Genomic DNA, 12,692 nt, shown 5'->3' on the forward strand with positions numbered 1-12,692 from the left:
TCTAGTTTGAGAAATAGACACCTCACATGTCCTCAGCTGACAGCTTCATTGAATTCTACCCGCTCAACACCAGTTTCATGTACAACAGTAAAGAGAAGACTCAGGGGTGCAGGCCTTATGGGAAGAATTGCAAAGAAAAAGCCACTTTTGAAACAGAAAAACAAAAAGTAAAGGTTAGAGTGGGCAAAGAAACACAGACATTGGACAACAGATAATTGGAAAAGAGTGTTATGGATCTTAACCCCATTGAGCTTTTGTGGGATCAGATAGACTGTAAGAGGTGCGGGAGAAGTGTCCAACAAGACCGCCACATCTATGGGAAGGGCTAAGAGGTAGCATAGGGTAAAATGTCACCTGAGTATCTGGACAAACTGACAGCTAGAATAACAAGGATCTGCAAAGCTGTCATTGCTGCACATGGAGGAATTTTTCCACAAGAGATCTGTACATTATTCCAAACTTTTGGCCTCCAATGTGTATATATACATATATATATATAAGTTAGCATGCTAAGCAGAATTTAACTTAAAAAAACTAGTGATTTGTTTTCTTAAAATAAAATTTAAATCACAATCATCAAACCTGATTCAGGAATTGAATTGCAATTCTAAATGACACTCAACTGTGGTGGCCACACCTTTGAGCCTGGTAGAATTGCGGTGACCCAGTATGGCATTCTGCCTCTGCCAGTAGATGGCGGTGTTGTGCAGTGCTGTGTTGGACAATATGAAATGGATGGGATTGTCCCATATGAGGGAGATCCAGGCGTGCCATTAAGGGGGAGGGGAAGGACATGCACTACTGCCAAGACATGGTTTTCCTCCCTGGGGACAAGACCAGGATGACCACCCTTTCCTCTCCACCAGTTCAGTTAGCTCACTCCTCACTGCCATTTAATTCCACGATCTGCACTTTTCATCGATCCTGTCTGTGTTAAACAGCACCGCATCCCCCGCTGTCTGCTCTCTAAACACGTGGAACATGAAACGGCCAATTAACGACAGTGCCATTTAACTGCACGTGATCTCTCTTTTCTCTCCACTCTGTTTACTTTATGATTTGACACTCTAGACACAACATTTGACTTCATCAGCATACTGTGATGTTGATTAAAAGATCCCAATACTTACCTTGAGCATGACATTTCTGATTAAGGTCCATCTTCATTCCGAAAAGAGGTTTGCATGTTAACTAAAGTTGACTTTGAAATTTCAAGCTACAACAGACGTGTTGTACTTCATCTAAAATAATAAAAAAAAATAAAGAAAAAAATAATTCTTGTAAGTTTAAAACTTAATTTTCTGTATTGCAGCTTTAAGTGTACTGCAAGATGGTGATTCATTTAAAAAAAGAAGAAAAATAAAAATTTCACAAAATAAATTAATAGTTTACAAATTTTACAGAAATGGTGACGTTACTGCACTTTAAATATACTCTCTCTTTATAATATGCAGTTATAAATCAGAATATATAATAATAAATCCAAATATTTAGTTATAAATCTGAATATAAAGTTAGAAATCTTTTAAGTCTCTGTTTATATTGTTGTAAATCTGAATTTATAGTAATAAATCCTGAATATATAGAGATACATTTGAATATATAATATAAATAAATGTAATTTAATATAATTTACATAATGGATAAATTCTAAATATTTAATATGAATTATTTCTAATTAATATATTAATACATAATTAATCTAATATAATAATATTGATATATAATTATTATATATAATTAATATATATAATATATTCGAATTAAAAATGTATATGAATACAAATTTATACAGGTGGCATTTCAATCATTTATTATTAATGTATGTTATTAGTAGATCTATTATTGAGCATATATATATATATATAATTAAATAAATCATTTTATACTTTAAGTCTTGATGTTGAATTTAAAAAAAAATCTCTGTGATGCCCATTATATTGGTATACACAGTATAGTGATTTTGGTTAATTTAATTTAATTTGATGTGTGTAAAATACCAATCTCATTCTAAATATGTTTACTTGATAGCTTGACTTTTCATAATTGCCTATAACTCGTAGCATCCACAATGTTTTTGTCATTTTAGGCATGCAGATATATCTGGTCAGTTTTTATATGTCCCTCCCCCAGTTTTTTTTTTTCCGCTACCATCTTTAGGTACTCTTGGATGTTCTGGCGTTTTGAGCCTGTCAATAATTAAAAGGTTTTCTATCTAAGGGGGCGAGTCCTTAATAGGCCCCTCTCTCCTTTTCACTTTATTTTTTATTCTCGATTCCACCCTTCCACATCATCTTTCCCTTTTTGAAAGCACTCATGATCAAGCATGTCTTCTGTTGTGTTGAAATGCTTTTGGTCCTCAGCATTGTTTTGGCATCATGCAGAAATATTGTTTGTTGCGAAGAGCTTTCTATTCATGGCGATCACATCTTTAGTTTATAGCTTTAGTGTATGTGCAAAAGTGTAAATTATATCAGGCAAGTTGGGTAAACTATTGTTGCTGTGTTAGGTTTGTTTAGAATGCTTAATCTAACAGATCAGTTTTAAGCATTACAGATTTTACTCTTTTCGGTGGAATCTACCTACACAAATGGCTTACTTATACAGTAGTTGTCTCTGCCTAGTAAGATGGGTTAGTATTGTATTGTCCTAGAAAGGACACCTGTAATCCTGATTTGATTGGAGTCTAGTAGAAGTTGGTGTCTTTTACTGTGCTATGCCTGACAGTAGTACAGATTACTCAGCCTGTCTCTCTCTTCCTGCTCTGTTTAGCTGTACTCAACCATTGCTTTATCCCCTGTATGTACACCCACTAGAGTGGCCATGCATATTCAAAACTGGGTAAACAAAGCCTTCATGTCTACAGAAACTGTCGACAGGCCTTGCTCCCTCCTCAGGCTTTACTGATCTAAAGAATCCACTCAAAGGTATCTTTCTGGCAGCCTGTGACCAAATGTTTCCTTCTGTGGAGGTTACAGGGCTTGTTAAATCAAAGTTTTCATTTTAGAAAAGATTATATTGAATTTTGACAAACCCACACAATTTGTGTCAAATAAAATGGCTTATTAACTACATCGCTGTCAGAAGCTGCGAAGTGCCTTCTTACACGACCTTTGGAGGCTTTAATTTATTAAGTAATGGTGACAGTAAAAACAAAGCCATGTGCACAGATTATCAGTTTTTTCACACTAAACTATTAGTTCTATGAAGAGTCTTAGGCAGGTTTCTACCCGGTTTAAAACTGCCCTTTACAAAAAGTACTTTGGCGGTGATGGTATCAGATGATATTATACCATGTTATTTTCATACTGTAGAGCGGTTTGTGTTTTGCAGTGAGAGCAGAGAGGGATAAAAAGGGGAAGTCCAGACCAGGTGGGGAGAGAGAGAAAGACACACGAAGTTTGCACTCTGTGTGTGTGTGTGTGTGTGTGTGTGTGTGTGTGTGTGTGTGTGTGTGTGTGTGTGTGTGTGTGTGTGTGTGTGTGTGTGTGTGTTTGCCTGTGCTGAAAAGCCAATAGTGTACCAATTGCAGGAAAATATTGTGTGAAATAAAAATTACGTGGATTGTTTAACTGGCTCCCGCTTCCTTCTTGTCAAGAGAGTTAAGAACCTTGTCACACTGGTGCCGAAAAATGGGAAGGAGGGAGGATAATGGTGCTATGGAATCTTAGCCACAGGCCCTCATGGAGCTGCAGAAGGAGCAGCAACAACACTCCGAGATGCTCTTTCAGGCCCAACAGGAGGACCTGCAGGTCTTGGGGAGCTTGTTACCCCAGGTGGGTGCATACGCCGTGTCCCGAGCAGGAACAAACCTTCATGTGAAGCCTGCTTAAATGGGGGTTCAAAACGACCCAGAGGCCTACCTGGAGTTGTTTGAGCACACGGCCAAAGCCCTAAGATCCTGTACTAATTCCATTTAAATAAAGCCACTCCAATGGGTTTGCCGGCAGTGGTTCCGCTCCCTGACACTGAGAGAGGTTGGCCGCCCATTCACTTCTGCACAACAGCTCCGTGATGCCTGCTGGCAGTGGGTGCTGGCTGAGGAGGAGGAGATCGATGCCGATTACGTCATCAACCTCGTGAAGCTGGGGTAGTTCGTCTCCCGGCTGCCGAAGGGGACAGCGGAGTGGGTCCAGTGCCAGCATCTGGCTTCGCTGGCGGCTAAGGACCATCTAGCTGCATTTCCGGGGGGTGGCGAGCCCTTTACTCTCAACCTGTTCCGGTATCCTGGAAATGGGGAATGTCTTCCCATAAACCTCTCCTCTTTCCCCCATAGGCTGGTGAATCCGCTGTGTGGAGGAGAAGTCTGGGCCAGTCTGCTGGAGCTGTGGGGGTCCTGGGCATTTCCAGGGCTGATGCCCCAAAAGGGAGGTGGAGACATTGGTCCATGTCCCTGACACACCACGGGCCCCCGATTGAGAAGGAGCAGTATCATAGTATCATAATATCATGTAGTATCAAGCCTTGGTAGATTCAGGTTGTAATCAAACCTCCAATCACTAAAGCTTGATTCAGTCCAAAACTCCACACATTGGTGTAGCTATCACAGGAGAATTTGTTCCAGGCTCAAGAACATCAGTGCCGTCTGTATAACAGGGGGGCGCGACTACAGGAATTTACACAGGGAGATAAAGTCCTTGTATTGCTACCCACATCAAGCTCTAAATTACTTGTGAAGTGGCAATGGCCCTCTGAAGTCACGTGGTGAGTCGGGGAGATCGACTATGAGGTTAAACGAATGGATAGAGGCAGAGTACATCAAATTTACCACTTAAATCTCCTATAACCGTGGAAAGAGGCGGTCCCCGTGACTTTGGCGATGGTGGTTCTGGAGAGGGAGGAGCTCAGGCCACAGGTGTAAGCCACCCGATTGAGTCACCCCGGTGACTTGCAGAGACCAAATCTCACATCACAATTCACAGAGGTTGCCAGGTTGCAAAGAGAATTCTCTGATGTGTTCCTGCCTCTTCCTGGTCATACAAATCTCATAGAGCACCATATCGAGACATCCCCAGGGGTATTGGTATGCAGTCGTCCTTACCGATTACCCAAACACAAAACAAGTGGTTCGGGAAGAATATAAGGCCATGCTAGATATGGGGGTAATAGAAGAATCCTACAGTGACTCTGCCAGCCTGGTGGTGCTGGTTCCGAAGAGTGATGGCTCAGTCCGGTTCTGTGTGGATTATAAAAAAATCAATGCAGTGTCTAAATTTTATCCATACCCAATGCCTTGTATTGATGAACTGCTCGATCAGCTAGGCGTAGCTCACTTTTATTCGACACTGGATTTGACAAAGGGATATTGGCAGATCCGCTAAACTCCCAAAAAAAATGCATCTTCCAAACCATTTGGTTTACACCAATTTGTCACCCTTCCATTTGGTTTGTTCAGGACACTCAGCGGCTCATGGCCAGAATCCTCAGACCACACTGCGCTTACGCTGTGATGACAAAATTATCTAGATGACAACATTTTTGACATTAATGATTGACAGCAGCACCTGCAGCATCTGAGGGCTGTCCTAAAGTCGTTGACAAGGGCGGGACTCATGAAAAACCCTAAGAAGTGTGCAATTGGACGGGTGGAAGTACGGTTTCTGGGCTTCCACTTGGGTCATGGACCGGTGCGGCCCCAAATTGAAAAGACCGCAGCAATTGCAGCCTGCCCAAGACCTACGACCAAAAAGGAGGTAAGACAGTTGGCTGGCTGGCTGGCTGGCCATTATCATAGGTTGGTGCCTAATTATATGACTGTCACCAGCCCACTGTCTGATTTTACTAAAAAAGGGGCACCAGATCCGGTCCAGTGGACGGAGCCATGTCAGCAGGCGTTCACGTGGGTGAAAGCTGTGCTTTGTGGTGGGCCGTTATTGTACTCTCCTGACTTCTCTCTCCCTATTGTTTTACAGACCAATACGTCAGACAGGGGGCTGGGAGCCTTGTTGTCCCAGGAGGTTGAGGGGGAGGAGTGCCTGGTGCTGTACATCACCCGAAAGCATTTGGTTAGAGAGTCGAGGTACAACACCATTGAGAAGGAATGTTTGGCCATCAGGTGAATGGTCCTTACCCTTCAGTATTACCTCCCGGGACAGGCCATCTCCCTCTGTTCGGACCACGCCCTGCTCCAGTGTCTATATCGCATGAAGGATATCAACGCACAGATCACCCTATGGTGTCTAGCTCTTCAGCCATTCAAGGTGCTCCACAGACTGGAGGTACAGATGGCTGTCGCTGACTTCCTCACTAGAAATGGGGGGAAGGGAGAGTAGTGGGCAGGCCAAATGGCCGAATAGCTCCCTGGCCTGTGTCGGGCGATGGGGGTAAGTGGAGGCGGGGGCGTGGTTGAGTGCCAATTTGTGAATGGAGTGCATGATCGGAGATGAGAGCAGTAAGGAGTCCCACCTGTGGGTGTTATCTCTTACAGTTTTTTTGTGCAGTGAGAGCGAAGATGGATAAAAGGGCAGTCCAGACCAGGCGGGAGATCGAGTGTGCGCCTGTGCTGAAAAGCCATTGGTGTGTGCATTGCAGTACAATAGTGTGTGAAATAAAAACGTATGTGGAATGTTAAACCAGCTCCCGCTTCCTCCTTGTCAGGAGAGTTAATAACCTTGTCATACATAAAAACCATGGTCCAGAATGATTACCATTTTCCACATGTATCATGTGCTATGTGCACTATTTTTGTTTACGTGGTCCAAGGTCCAATTATCATTCATTTAAATCAGTTATTATTAATAATACAACCGATTGCCTTCAACACTTGCTCATACAAAAGTAAAAAAATGTAACCTTACTGAATAAATTACAGTATAGATTAAATGTCCTGAGATTATATTTAAAATTACATGTAAGGTAGATGCCATTCAACAATTGTTGTATCAATCTTTGGAAGTCTCTGTAACATTGCTTTACAGTAAATGTAATGTGATTTTTTTTTTTTCTTTTAATCAAGCTTCCCTTTTTCTGCAGTTTCATATTTCAGACTAACATTACAGGCAACATGAATTGGCATTTGCAACCCATTTTACTTCCGTAATATCACACATTTCCTAGTGAAACCGTATATTCAATGAGAATTTTTTTTTTTTTAGTGGGACTTGATTTTATCTATTAGGAATTGATTGGATAATGAAAAGTGTTCTTTGAATGGTAGGTGGTTGGAATGAGTGGGTTACAAAAAATGGCTTTGTGACATCAGCCGAAAAAGAAAGCCATTTCAGAGGTGGAGCCAGCCATTTTTTGTTCATTGGAATAAGGGCATCTATGCACGAGAGAAAACTGTAGGGTGTAGAAAGAGCCAGGTCCGCCTATGACAAAGTGTGTTGCAGCCAAACATTTTTATAAAATATGAATTTCAGGTCAAATACATTTTCTTGTGCCATTTTTCTTTTGTGTCCTTTCTACGCAACTTAACCATCTCTGATGCAGCATATACACTAGTGTATAGGTGTCCTAAAATGCACTGATGAATCATGCAAAATAAGACCAGGAATGTGTATTATGAATGTAAATGGTTAATTATGAATTCATGTTGGCTAGTAAACAGATACTCTACTTCCATTTTTGCAACCTTTATCATGACTTTGCCTTGGGCAGATATGATAAGTTTTAAAGGACTAAGTTTCCCAGAGGCAGCCCACATTCACACTTCTGGTAAGGTTACCAAATGACGTGTTAAACTGGCAATGACATTCTTTGTTATCAGTTGTTCAATTGAAAAGGTGAAGAAAAATAAAGTGGAAGAAGAGATGTTTTTTTTTCAACTGCTGGTGCCTTTGGGGAAGTTTTTCCACAACTGCTGACCCTCCTCTGCAATTCATTGACTGTCGTCATAAGTACGCAAACAAACTCACGCTTACTCGATCACCTCTTTGACTTCTCTCGATGTCCCAGCTCTCTCCTTCTGCGCTTCCTCCCCAGACTGCAGGGATTCTGTCAAATCCTTTTCACTGTTCTCCTTCACTCCCCCCATTCTCATTTTCACTCTCCCAACTCTCTCTTTTTGCCTTTCTTCACTGCGGCAGAGACATGTGGCTCCATTGCTATGGCAACCTCTCAGTCAATCCTCTCGCATAGCCCTCCTTCCACACTCACACATTCCCTCTTTTCCCTTTGGAGCATTGAGACAATAGAAAGCTGCCAGCAAGCCAGCATTAAACGTGTGGCAGGAGCTCTTAGAGGGGGTAGAGGGACGAAAGAATAAAGGGAACTGGGCGTCCTGGGAAGTTGAAAGGTTATTTATTCATCCCTGAGCGTGACCGCCATATGCCAAGCGTGGTGTAAGTGTGCCAGAGGTGGCGTGTTTGGTTTGGGGGTGGATCTTGTCTAATGAAAGGGGAGGAGGTAGGGTAGCCATGCAGCACAGGTTTGGCGGTAGATCCACTTAGTTATTCATTAGAGCATGCCGTGTAATCCCAGGATACATCAAATCTGCAGCGGGCCTAATACTGAGCCCTGGGGGATCTCGCAGGGGCTGTCCACGGCATATGGGACCCAGTGTTAATGATGGTATGTGTCAGCGGAATGGATGAGGATTAGTCACGCCCCAGTGGGCGGTGGGGGGCGTTTCAGGGAATGTGATTAAAGTTGTGTTTGGTGACAATTAACGGCCCTTCAAATCACGCGCCCCAGGGCCTCTGGGACAGCAGGGGAGCAGGGGGTGGCTGGAAGGTGGGAAAGTACCAGCTGAACTCCCTTTCAGGTTCAGGTGGCACTTTCAATTTTGGTCTTAATCCTTAATACCCCCTGCAATGAATAAATCATGTGCCAGTTGTGACCAACTCTGGTTAAAGCACCCCTTCTCTCTCAAACACATGTCTTTGGCCTCATTACAGAATTTTTGTCAAGATGATGCTTTTTTGATGAGCTGGCAGTTTTTTAATCAGTCAGCTTTTGCTCCATTCACACACTCCTTCCTCACCATTTCCCTATTCTTTTGTCTTGCTGTTTTAGTTTTAGTGTACTCTATCTGTCTGTCTGTAATTAGCTCTCTCATAAACGCACCTTTTATATATACATTTCTCTTGAAGAGGCACGCACGCACACATACTCAGTCACAGTATCCTCCTACACATCTAGTTCCCAGGGTTTGCACTGGCAAAGCAAACATTTGTTTGTGCACTGTTCCATTTCAGCCATCTCACAGAGAGCAGTACAAATTCAGCTGGGTGTTTTAGCGGACAGAGACATCGAAAGGACAAAAAGCGAAGGAATTTCAATGGAGAAGGAGAGGAAAATCGGTGAATGAGAACTATGAATGAGTTTCCCCTGCGTTGGGTAATGCATTTTACTGCCCTACTTTCAGAAATGAAGGCTTTGCAGTAGCGCATCAGGCTTGCCTTGTGTAAAGAGGAGTTAATTACATCCCATTTAGACAAGCACACACAGCTGCTAGTGATATGTACCATGTTCATTTCTACCGAGATAATCAAGTTCATATGACCCGATCGTGCAGATGTGCGTTATGTAACACATGGCAGTTTTGAATGAGGCAGCTTGTTGTCACAGGTTACAAGTAAACCAGAGGAAAAATGGGGTCTCTTACAATTACTCTATTACAAAATTACTGAATCGACAAATCGAAAATAAGGCGGAAGTGATGCAGTCCACTGACGAGGGTGCGAACACATAATGACGAGAGTTGTCAGCTGTTTGACAGTGCTTCACTTTAGATTTGAAAAACAATGCTGGACCTAAAAAGATAAATTCAGCAATGCAACAGCACTTGAAAATATGACATCCAGTTTTCACAAACCTGCCAGACACACACACACTGTAAGCTCATCTGCATGCGACTGCGGTGCTTCGTGTCTAGATGCGCAAGAGAAGTTGAGCCCTTCATCGCCATGTGGGACAGTGTGCACTCATCAAAAAAACACATTGGAATGCACTCTACACAATCGTTTTGCATTATATGCTTTTATGAAGCAACATAAAACAATGCCATGTCTGTCGGACTTGATTAAAATTACACACACTGTTACCGATGCACAAACACATTCTGTTCAATAAATTTGACTGGATCCAGACGATCAAAGGAGGCTATTTTCAGCAAATTATCATTTGAGTTCTGTTCTATGTAAATTAATTAATATTTGAATGTAATGCAATCTTCTCATGTAAATTAGATTTAGTAACTATTGTTTAAAAAAATAGATCGCAATGCCCCACTTCCGATTAATATATGATTGTTTTAATATATGGTTGTTTATGGCCTTTATAACAGGTAAAACTCAATATGGGAATCCATAGAACTTTATTTACGGAATAAAACCCCAGGTCTGTCTGTACACTGTCAGTCAAATCTCAACGTGAGACTGCAGTTAAGCCACAGCTGCACATCTCCTGCCCCACAGACACAATATAAAAATGTGGCCTACCCGGGGGAGAAATGGCTATTTCCGCATATGTGAAATGATTACGTTTTTACTCAGTAAGGAGCTGAATGTTCAGATGCTTAAGGGCAATTTACATGGTACGTGGCAAGCTACAAGCAACAAGCGAAGACGTTTGCGATCTGCATGTAACACACATGCAAAAATGCTGATGTTGTGTCGAACTCTGTTTCCCTGTTGGGATTTGTTTCGCCCCAGCAAATCAGTATGGGGTGAACAGTATCTGACAGTAACATTCTCCGCTGTCAGAATGCATTCCCCCATTCACAAACCTAAGGCTAACCCTTCCCTATCCTATCCTACTGTACCTACCCTAACCTACACTACCCTACCTACCCTAACCATAACCATAACCCCATTCCTTATCGGGGCTATGGTGAAACAGATTCCGACAGGGAACACAATTCGATACAACACCGACAACTGCTGCAGCTGAATGCGAGAGTGAAAAACTGATCTCATGTGAATACTGTGAATATTGTATTCGTTTTTTGCATGCAACTGAAAGTTCAAAATAACAAACAAATAAAATTGCTTTATATCCCTATAAAATAGTTTAACCACATAACTTAAACTCAATAAATAAGATTGGTGGGCAGACATTGTTTCTGAAAAGATCTTTTTTTTTTTTTTCCATGGCCTTTTATCCAATATTTGAGTTCAAATCTAAAATGGATGCTTAAATTTAGTTATCATAAAATACAATGTTACAGTATATATCAAGGCACTATTTATTACCTATTGATAAAAAGCAGTTTAAGATGGGCTATGATTGTTTGTTCTTAGCTGGATTAGGCTCATTTGATTGAATGGTCTAATCTGATCACACCAGCTAACATGCATGCAAAACAGGTCAGTCATACCAGTGGAAACCAGCTTGATTGGCAGCTAAAACCATCAAACCACTTTAAGCTGTTTTTTTAGCAGGTACCATCACTGTACCACGGTACCATCACGGTATGTTTTTGTAATGGGTACTTTTACATTTAAATAACACATTCAGTCTCAAATGTTTTCTTTTAAAATAGCTTGATTTTTATCTGTTTTACAAAATGGGGTTGCACTTTGAAATATGATTATGCCTGCAATTTTCTGAATAGACCAACCCAAGATTAAAAAACAACAAATTGATGTACTATTTTAAAACTATTTTGTCAAACAATATATCACTCTTGCTATATTAAAGGCCGAAGAAACAACCTGCAATAAACTTCTGCATCATTTAAAGTCATTTATTGCATCTTTTACGTGGTAATCAAATAATCTATTAAGTCCCTACATGGTTGCTATGTGTCTCTCCACGTGTGAAATCTATGCACTGTCATTGTGTGTATGTGTGTGGGAACCTGCACATGTTTGTGCAGCAAAATCCTACTACAGCACTGCCTGATTCAGCAATCAATTTGACCGAAGCTACAGGAATGACAAACAGGTATGCTAACAGCTGGCACCCTGCCCACCTGAAACCAACTTGCACCTGATGACTGAACAACAGCACGCTTGGGAAGAGAGCACCTTTCAGAGAGGAAAGAAATGTTGAAGATTCTTTCAAAGAAATTCTAGAGGATTGTCAGTTGAGCGATTCCAGCAAGACGCTAGCTAGAAAATTATTGATGAACACCCTTTGAAGGCTGCGAGAGTTTAAAAATAAAACGTCACTTGTTTTCAATGTCCATGGCAGTTGTGGTGAGATTTTTAAGATGAAGTTTGTGTAATTTTTTTATGTTAAAATACTCTCTCTAATCCAAGTTTAATATGCAGAGTTTGAGATTAGGGTTTAAATGCTGAAAATGCTGTCAGATTCAGGGTTCCCCAGCCTGGTTTCCAGTTCTTAGCTGGTTTAAGCTGTTCTTGTTTTCTTGGGGAAGCACCCATAAGATGGTCTTGCTCTTCTGAAGGGTTTCAATCTTCTGGCTGCCTGTAAGTTTGTAAACCTTCGTGAACACATACACTCTGAAGCCCTGGTTGCCTTAGCTTAATAAGTGCAGGATCATTGTTTGTTTCTCACTGGATGGGAAACTTTTATCGTTAACGAGCGCTGGATTTATTCTCATTGGATTGCTTTTAGGTGAGTATCGATGTCAGTATTAATACAACTAGATGTTCTATGTGCCCTAATGCGATGAATATCATGGATGGCCATAATCAGTACCCTGCTTGTCTTGGTGTGGACCATCCACTAAAGAGGCCATGTCTGATCCATGCCCTGAGTGCACCATAATGCCTCTTGTTGTTTGTCGAGCACGACTGGCAGGTCTGGAATTCTGTACAGAGGAATTGCTGCTTTCTTCGAGC

General features: G+C 41.5%; 1 protein-coding gene across 1 annotated transcript in view; it reads left to right on the top strand.

The window, feature by feature from the left end:
- Positions 1–12,692, top strand: part of fars2 (phenylalanyl-tRNA synthetase 2, mitochondrial) — a 177,450-nt gene that overhangs the window by 51,015 nt on the left and 113,743 nt on the right. The gene's annotated exons all lie outside the window — the stretch shown is intronic.

This window comes from Xyrauchen texanus, chromosome 42, assembly GCF_025860055.1.
Source record: "Xyrauchen texanus isolate HMW12.3.18 chromosome 42, RBS_HiC_50CHRs, whole genome shotgun sequence".
Lineage (NCBI taxonomy): Eukaryota > Metazoa > Chordata > Actinopteri > Cypriniformes > Catostomidae > Xyrauchen > Xyrauchen texanus.